The 10,067-nt window shown below is 45.2% G+C and overlaps 1 pseudogene; it reads right to left on the bottom strand.

The window, feature by feature from the left end:
- Positions 1-1,403: 1,403 nt before the first annotated feature.
- Positions 1,404-2,412, bottom strand: LOC130073194 (uncharacterized; annotated as a pseudogene).
- Positions 2,413-10,067: the final 7,655 nt, after the last annotated feature.

The raw sequence follows: 10,067 nt of genomic DNA, 5'->3' as shown, positions 1-10,067 counted from the left end.
AACTTCAGGCCCTGCTTGTGAGCATCGGCGCGTGACGTTTCAAGCGCTGATCGCCGATCCCGCAGCTCGGCTTGTTTCTCCAGCAGACCACGGATCTGTTTCTCCACCGATTCCAGCTCCAATCGTACCGAAATCAGCTCGAGTGTGTTAGAGGTAACGTTAGGCACACATCCGATATGTTCGCCATTATAACAGATGAACAGTAAATTAGTAGTGATACTACCAATATCACTACCAATCTAGGACTGAAATGCTGGATACAACCTGTATTCAACTGGTGCATCTTCCCCAAGAGTACGTGACCCATGTGCTGCCAGAGACATTCATGCCGTAAATAACTCTGGAGCAGTGGGCAAAATGACAGCTTGACACTGATTATGCTTTAACATGCACATCTGACCATGCATGTTGCCAGAAATTGTTTCACGAGTTCACACTTACCAATGATCAGAGAATAAAAATGGTTATGCGTATTTGGCGTGCTGTCCGGGGGGAGGGCTCCGAGCTCGGAAATTGGGCCCGAACCCAGAGTACTCCCCAAAAGCAAAGTGAGTAAAGGACAGCCGCCTGCTTAAAGACCCCCCGAAAAGAGCGCAGAGATTGGCGGGCTGGCATTTCAAGGAGAGCCTGGTAGTTTGGCTGGGAGAGCTTGCGGTGTCCGACGAGAGTTCAATGCTTACGGTGTCGGACGGGTGAGTATGGATGTTCGAACGGGAGGGTTCTTGTGGCAATGGTCCCAGCCTCGGAAAGGGTAAGCCTCACCAGTCCTAGGGAGCTCTCGCGGAGTCCGCTGGGAGCAGAAAGAGGAGATATATATACTTGACCGGGAAGGCTGTCTCTGGGTCCGCTGGGAGATCAATACTCGCTGGACGGAGAGAAGACAGAAGCCCGACCGGGAAGGCTCTCGCTGTGTTCGCTGAGAGATCAATACTCGCTGGATGGAGAAAGAGGAGATATAAATACTCGACCGGGAAGGCCGTCTCTGGGTCCGCTGGGAGATCAATACTCACTGGACGGAGAAAGAAAATATATAAATATTTGACCGGGAAGGCTCTCGCTGTGTCCGCTGGGAGATCAATACTCGCTGGACGGAGAAAGAAGAGATATAAATACTCCACCGGGAAGGCTGTCTCTGGGTCCGCTGGGAGATCAATACTCGCTGGACGGAGAGAGAAGACATAGAAGCTCGACCGGGAAGGCTCTCGCTGTGTCCGCTGGGAGATCAATACTCGCTGGACGGAGAAAGAAGAGATATAAATACTCGACCGGGAAGGCTGTCTCTGGGTCCGCTGGGAGATCAATACTCGCTGGACGGAGAGAGAAGACATAGAAGCTCGACCGGGAAGGCTCTCGCTGTGTCTGCTGGGAGATCAATGTTTGCTGGACGGAGAAAAATAGAAGGCTTTTTTTTTTTTTTAACTAATGAGGATTTGGTGGGCTTTTTTGATATGGAAACGATTAGTTCTGATATAGGTTTGGAACGCGTCTGAGGACCATCTTCCAAGCGCTTGGATCTGTTGTTGAGAGAGGCCTTTTTGGGCTGCTGAGGTTGCTGCTCCGATGCGGAAGGAATGACTGGAGAAATTCTCTGCTGGGATGCCTGATAGTTGGAGAACAGATTTTAAGTGTTTTTGGAACCAAAAGCGTGTCACGGGTTTAGAGTCGTCGTCGATGAACAGGGGTTCGAGAGGGGATTTAGCATGAGAGATTCTCAGTTGGAGGTAAGCTAGTATAGTTTGGAATGGTTGAATTGGTGACGAGAGGTTGAAAATATATATGAAGTGGCCTTTTTTGGTTTGATCTGTTTTGCTTTGTTTAATCAGAAAAGATATTGTATCGCTGTCAAGCACTGAAAGATCTGAGATGTTTGGGTATATATATTTTTTTTTGGGGTCGAACCTGGAAGTGATAGCCAGTTCCGAGCATCTTAGGAAACCAAAAAAGGCTAAAATGAACATGGCGTCGAGTGTGCGAGAGGTATTAAGGGATCGGTAGCCTGTGCGGAGGGTATGAATGCATTTAGTAAGAATATCTAACGTTATGGGTTGTCTGGTATCCGGGCGGGTGGGCTGGGAACGTTGGATGCCTTTAATTAAGAGGGAGGTTTGTGAATTATTTCCGGAGAGGGGGCGCCGTGAATCAATTTGTGAAAAATTGGATGCCGCTTAAGTAGCTTTTGATGGACCCGACTTGGAGGCTTTTAACGCTGTTAAGGTAAGAGATGAAGGAGGTTATTGTAAGGAGGGAAAAATCAGGGAATGGCGTGTTATAAGAAAGGTGGAAGGCTTTAAAACATCTCCATGCGGTCACATAGGATTGGAGAGTTCTGGGGGAAACTGCTTGGAGAATGGTGTCGAGCGATATGTTGAGGAGGGAATTTTGCGGGTGGGTTATGGGAATATTAATTCCGAATAATTAGGTACTGGAGTTGGGAGCTTGTCTGCCTCTGGAGCCAGCATCCTGAATTTCTGAAACATAAAGCGAGACAGAGTCAGCAATTTGTTTTTTTTGACCCGGGGATGTGTTTAGCGATTACGATAAATTGATCACATGCGGAAATCCAGATTAGACGTCTTAAAAGTGGCATCAGTGCGGGTGAATGGGAACGGCCTTTATTAATGCACTGGACTGTAGCTTCATTGTCACAATGCACTACAATACTGCTAGCAGTCCATTCTTTCCCCCACAGGAAGGCTGCTACTACGAGAGGGTAGAGCTCAAATAATGCAGAGGGGACTGTAGCGTGTCCTGTATTTGGGGGGGGGGGGCACGTAGACGCGAACCAGCGTCCTTGGTAGAACCCTCCAAAGCCAACGGAGGGGGCTGCATCTGTAAATAGCTGGATGTCGATGGGGGAGGAAATTAGATCTTTATAAAAAAAAGATAGGCGGTTCCACTGTTTAAGGAAAGTTATCCATAGCCCGAGTTCGTCGTGGCATGTTGAAGTTATGGAAATTAGATCCTCTAGTGCGTGGACTGAAGACGCGAGGGAGAGGAGATGAGAAATGAAAGGGCGGCCTTGTGGAATAATGCGCATGGCGAAGTTTAAGTGGCCGAGCATGGATAGGAGTTTGCGTTTGGAACACTTTGGACTGTCCACGAGGGTAGATGAGATGAGGATTACTCTATCGATTTTTTCCTTGGGCAGGGAGGCCTGGAATCGAACTGAATCTAGATTAATGCCAAGGAACTCGATGGATGTGGCGGGACCCATGGTTTTTTCCTGGGCGATGGAGATTCCGTGCTCGAAAAATATTTTTTTGAACTGTGAGGATCTGGGCTGCTGGAATGGCGCCGGGAGGCGAAATTATTAGAAAATCGTCCAGCAGATGAATGAGATGAGGAATTGCGTAATTGTTTGACAAGATCCAGCAAATGGCTTCAGATAGCATGTCAAAAATTTTGGGGCTACTTTTGCATCCAAAAGTTAAGCGTACGGCGAAATAGAATTTCCCATGCCAGCGCACTCCGAATAAGTGCCATGAATCCGGGTGGATGGGCATCACTTTAAAAGCCGAAGTGATCTCTGATCGCTCTACATTGGCTCCCTGTGCAATATAGAATCGATTTTAAAATTCTTTTATTAGTATTCAAATCACTCCATGACCTTACACCGACCTATTTATCAGCTCTGCTAATTGAGTATCAATCAGGAAGAACTTTGAGATCATCAGGTCAAAAGTTGCTGAAAATTCCACAGACTAAGTTAAGACAGAAAGGGGATCGGGCTTTTGCAGTAGTAGCGCCAAGACTCTGGAATAGTTTGCCATCTTATGTAAGGGATGCTGACTCTGTACATGCTTTTAAAGCACAACTTAAAACATATCTGTTTGCCTTGGCGTATTCATCTTAAATGTTTTTATGTTATTTTAATTATTTTAATTTTTTATTTTATTACTATTGTAGTATGTTTCTATTTCTATTTTACAGTGAGAATGTAAAGCACATTGGCCAACTTGTGTTGTTTTAATAGTGCTATACAAATAAAGATGACATTGACATTGACATTGATGTCGATTTTTGCGAGCCAGGCACCCCGACCCACGATTTTTATCAAGTCGACTGCGTGATCTACGTCGTGATATTTGAGAGAAAATTCGTCGAGTGGGATCAGGCTGTTAATGCTTGGGAACAGGGATTTATGTGGAGCTGACAGATCGACTATGAGGCGTTTCTTACCTGAAAACTTTCTCGTAGCCACTCCAATGGGGCTAATGCGAAAAACTTTGAAAGGAGGCTCGTCAAAAGGGCCAATCATGAAGCCTGACTCGACTTCTTTTTTAATCAGGTTGTCTACCACGTCGGGCTCGGCGAGAGCCGATTGGAGATTATCGCAGATGATGTTTTGGGAGAGCGGACAAACCACTCCAGGTTTAAAACCGTGTTGTAGGCCAGACAGCAGATATTCGGTGAAGTCAGAGTCTGGGTGGTGAGCTAGTTCGATGGAAAGGCGAGAAATATTCACGGGAGTCGATAAATAATTTTTAGATCTTTTATTGACATCTTTATACACAGGGCATACGGGACGGGCATGAGCACCGCCGCAGAAGCTGCATATGTGCAAGTACCGACAACGCTGCCTGGTGCATTTGCCAATATTAAAATTGTTGCATGGCTGTTTGTTGTCTGTAAGTGCTCTGGAGCTGAATTTAGACTCGTGTAGGTTGCTAGTCGCCGGTCTTGGTGTGTATCTGGTGGATTTGACTGGTGCTGTCTCAGGGCGTGGGGGAACGAAGGGGTTAACTTGGGGGCACGATGTTGTGGAATGTGCCACTGACCTGCAGACCGCGCAGGAAATATTCCTGCAGCCGAGGAAAACTCTGCTGTGTAAGTCAGTGTCTAGTGCTCCCCAGTAAGGGCATTGGTTCCACTGAGAAACCCTGACAGCACATTTTGCTGAAAAGAGTTTGTGGTATGTGTAAAAGTGCCCTCCCCGTAGGACAACGCGAGCTCGGCTATCAGCGCTAAATAGTCATTCAGTTCGCGTCGCCTATGAGGGAAGGCTGAGCAAATGATGTCTGTGAAGTGGCTGAAAGCAATTGAAAACTCTGAAAAAGAAAGTAAACGTGACGAATGTGTATTTTGATTTTTTAAGGTGACTGAAAAATCCCCGCAGTCTAACTGACGGTTGGAATCGGATATGGGAAGCAGAGAAAGTAAATGTGAGAGATCTACATCCGCACCTGCCAGAATCTGTGCTCGGATGTTTTGAGTCACCGGGGAGGCTCCAGAGCGACGGCGTTTGGTGGAACTGGCATCGGGGTAGCTGTGAAGAGAGAATATTGTGATTTGGCATTTAGAAGATAGCTGTAAGGGAGAGAAGCCTGGGCTGCGACTATCGGCGAAGGCAACCTCACGCTTAGGTCGGCCTGTGGGGTTTGAGAAGGAAAATTGAGAAAAGCACCAGGGGGAAAAGGAGGAAATGGATGAGATGCCTGAGCCTGTGTTGCAAGCGGAGGTGGTCTTGCACTTGCTTGGGCTGCAGGCCACTGAAAAGGGGAGGGGTTAGCCGTAGTCGCTGGAAAATGGTGGAAAGTTTGAGTCTCCGCCGCTAGCGGAGGCAACCTCACGCTAGCGTCTGCTACGGGAGCCGGAGGCCACTGCAGAGGAAAAGGGTTAGAAACAGCAGGAGGAAAAAACTGGGAAGCGGAATGAGAGCCGGCGGGCCCAGCTGTGTATGGCGCTGCAGCGGGAAGCGGCGTGTTGAAAAGCTGAGGTGAAGCGGGAGGCGGGCGAGGTCTCGTGGCGGTGGAATCTGGAGCGCGACCCAGGCTCGCAGAAATCCTGGCGCCCCGGGCCGAAGCGCGCGGCAAACCGGACCTTGCACGGGAAGGTGGCGGAGTCGGGCGAGGCGAATTCGGGGCCTCGCGAGAATTTCCCGGCCTGCTGGCTGCCTTGGAACCTGGGGTGGATTTAGGAGAGATATTTGAAGATTGTAAGGTAACATACAGGTTGTAAAGTTGCGCTTTAGTCATCCTGCGCGAGGGCTGAATATCAGAATTTATCAGCGCTTGTCTCAGACTCAAGACTGTCCACTTTCCAATAGGCGGAATCGTTGGCACGGCCGAACGATAGGAGGACGCTGGCGAGGAAGCTGGAGTCCTCGCCGGTGGAGGTGAGGGTAGACCTCGACGTCTTGGCGTGCGAGGAGTTGTTTGTACTGACCGGCGCCCACGAGATGAAACGTGGGGCTCGGAGGCGGTATCAGGCGGAGAGGTTGTCCTGGGGCCAGCTGATGGCGGCGGAGCATGGTTGAGATCGTCATCGAACGGTGAAAGTTGCATTTTGGACATCTTTTAGCAAAGCAGTACGCCAAATGCTGAAAACTGTCAGGAATATGGGTGAGTTGACTGTGTGTATTTATAGGCTTTATTTGTGCTGATTGAGTGGACCAGTTGATTACTGATTGCTGACAGCTGGCTGACTTGATTTTTTGATCATTAGAACGTGTTCCTCCCGAACCTTGTTAATAAAACATCAATTAAGACAGCAAAGCAGCGTTTGCGTTTACATATTCTTAACCCTACGAGCAGTGCCGTCAGTAAGTGGCTTTCTTCACGCCTTGATGTTACGCACATGCTCTTCAAAAACCAATAAGAAAGTCAAGACACATTTATTTATATATCGCTTTTTACAATATAGATTGTTTCAAAGCAGCTTTACAGAGATAACAGGAAATGAATGCAACAAAGTGTGTTTCTAGAAGAAAATAGCATCATAGTCCTGCTTAAGTAAGTTCAGTGATGTTTCATTTTTGTTGTAAAAAAGTAATTAATTTAGTTCATATATATATATTAGAGCCCGACCGATATATCGGCCTTTATAATAATATTTTTAAAAATGCGGGTGCGGTGATTCATGTAAGGGTGGCGCTGCCAATAAAGCACATAAAAGCTGTCACAAAGAACTGGCAAAAGTAATGATTGTGAATACATCAAATATAGCAAGGAGACATTTTAATTTTTTATTAATAAACAAGTGTTTTCAGTCAGTGTCGCTGCAAAGTTGACGACGCTGACTCGCGATCTTCAGTGAACAGGCCAGAGAGAAATGCACATTTCATACGGATTACAGCAGAGAGCAGTCTGTCTTTCAGTTTGAATTGTTCTGTTTATAAGTAGACATTTCAATATAGATATATTTCTGCTGAGTTTTGGTTAATTTATAAGACGAGTTGCAGTTCACGCGCCGGCCAGCACCTCCGTGTCGAGATTATCTATTGTCTGCTATATTTACTTCTTATTTATTAAATCCAGGCAATTGGTTGATGAAACATTGATTACAATTAAGATACAATTAATACAAAACGAAATTCACTTTAATGAAAGGCTTTGTGCTTTCTGTTTTGAGGGCTCTGTGAAAGTTTTAAAGTCGTTTAGTGCCGCTTTCAGAGCTTGTCATGTCCGTTGTTTTTTTCTCATAAATGCGAACACGAAAAATTAAATAAAATGAATATTTTATGTTCTGTTGAGAGCCAACCCTTCTTCATCCGGTGGGTAGTAGCCTATTACTTTTGATTTGCGCAGTGTAATTCACATAATTGATTTCTCTGCTACCAGCCTCTGTCCCGTATTGTGTGAGCTTGTGATGACTAGGGAAAGCGTGCAGCTGAGAAGTCCTGATTATATTGTCTGCTATAGGCTATTTACTTCTTATGTATTAAATCCAGGCAATTGTTTGATGAAACATTGATTAAAATGCGTTGCGTGAGTGACATATCTCCGACAGTAAACTGATGCCCCATTCTGCTTTGTAACGGGCGCTTTTTCGCGTCTCGGGTAAACAGCTGTTGCGACGGGAGCAATAACGGCCGCGTCCGGTGTAGACCGTGTTGAAGCTCATTCTGCCTCAAGCCCCGTTCACACTACACGCGACCAAGCGACGCGATACCATTCATTTCAATGGTGAGTGGGCGACTTCCGGCGACACGCGCGACAGCGACCGTTGGCGACCGGATGGGGCGTGTCTGGCGACGCGACAAAGTTGAGATCGGTTTAATTTTATGCAAATGGGGAGCGACTTTCGGGAGCGACAACCAATAGGAGCGGAGCGCGTATGATCCTTCTCCACATCATTGGATGTCATTCATAAAGGCAACCAGTAGTGGGAACTCCCACTAGCGACCTCATCGCCAGCCACTGGCGACATGCAGCGACAAAGTCGCTTGTAGTGTGAACGGGGCTTAACGCTACGTTACACAAGCAATACTTTATATAATTATAACACTATGTTTCACGTTTAGTACATTTTGCGTAGCCTACTACTTATTTAAAAATAGTATAAAAGTACTGTACATATGTAATTAAAAACGTTTTCATTATGATATTATTAATTTTACTTTAGTAAAAAGATCTGAGTTCTTCCTCCACTGGTATAAATTAGAGGAATTAAGACTAAAAATAGAAGATAATATTTTACATTAAATTAATACATGATTAACTGTATTTTTTCTATGTACATTTCTGAAATGCACTTTCTGTAAAGCTGCTTTGAAACAATATGTATTGTGAAAAGCGCTATACAAATACATTTGAATTGAATTGAATAATGAGGTTTTGTCAGTGACACTTTTGATATATTTATTGATATGCTATGTTTTATATAACGTGACTAAATTAAAAGACAAAGTCGTTAGTGAAGATTATGCAACAGTATTTAGAATATAATATAACATGCAATGCAAACTAGTTTGGTTACAGCTCAAATGTATCATTCTCAATCTATTATTCACCCTGTCTCCATTACATATCTTTGTCACACAAGTGTTTGATCACCACATTTGAGTGATCATTGCAAAACGTGTATATATTTATTCTGTTATTACTGTGTATTCTATATACAGTACCCATCAAAAGTTTGTACACACCAATAGGAAAGTGTGTCCAAACATTTGACTGGTACTGTACTATAATACACATACATAATATTGCTACTGTATTATAATATACACATAAATAATATCGGCCAATATATCGGTATCTGGCTTTTTTTTATCGTTATCGGCCCCTAAAAATCCATATCGGTCGGGCTCTAATAACAGCCGCTCTGGAGAAAACCGTGATGTCATCGTCCAGCTCAGCTCAGTTCTCATATAATGGTGTCAATGCAGGCAGATCAATAATATTGTTGAATATTAAATTAAATGTCCCCAACTAAGCAAGCTAAAGGCAAAAAAGGCGACAGAGGCTAGGAACCAAACCTTGTCACGATAAATACGGGTGAACCCAAACGCAAACAGGATGTATAACAAACAGTTTATTTACTAACAAACAGGGAAAACAAAAACCCACGAGGGGGCAAAACGTAGACAAAACACAAAGAGACTAAACTAGATTATGACTAACAAAAACTAGACAATACTCTGGAACAGGAAACTCACAGGATATCACAAGGTCTCAAAACTCACAAGGATCACACAGAGGTAAGGATCGCAATGAACCGACACAAGACAGCAAACACAAGGAGACTAAAATAGGAGAACCAATAAAGGGAACAGGTGATGCTAACTAGACAATCATGACAAGCAAGGATAACAAGGAGGCGGGGTAAAGTAACGAGACACACAAGCACATGGCCAAAACCAAAGACCATGAGTTGTACACAAACATGGGTCTGCCATGATCCTGTCTCAGAACTAGAGAACTCAAGGACAGAATCATGACAGAACCCCCCCCTTAAAAAGCGGCTACCAGACGCTTCTCCAGAGGACACAAAACTCGAGACATAGACATGAACCAACACAACATAACCAATAATAACAAAGGCATAGATGAAAACACAATGACAGGATTAGGGTGAAAAATTAGGAACAGTAAACAAGGGAGGGGAGGTGGAGGCACAACAAAGTTCACGGGAGACTGTCCAGGGTGGGTGAGTGGGACGGTGGTCTTGGGTCTACGGGATGTAGGCTTCTGACGAGGGACCCGGGCGGGTTTGGGTGCGGAAATGGTAGACACAGTCCGGGGTTGAGCCTTAACAGGGAGGAGAGGGGAAACATACAGAGGCTGGGTGACAGTGGGAACTGCTGCAACCGGCAACGGAACGAAGACAAGAGGTGTAGCCGGTGG

The sequence above is a fragment of the Rhinichthys klamathensis genome, unplaced genomic scaffold (genome assembly GCF_029890125.1).
Source record: "Rhinichthys klamathensis goyatoka isolate OS25496 unplaced genomic scaffold, OSU_Roscu_1.1 h1tg000530l_1, whole genome shotgun sequence".
NCBI lineage: Eukaryota > Metazoa > Chordata > Actinopteri > Cypriniformes > Leuciscidae > Rhinichthys > Rhinichthys klamathensis.
Note: the sequence above shows the minus strand (reverse complement) of the source record. Positions and strands in the feature narration are given on the sequence as shown.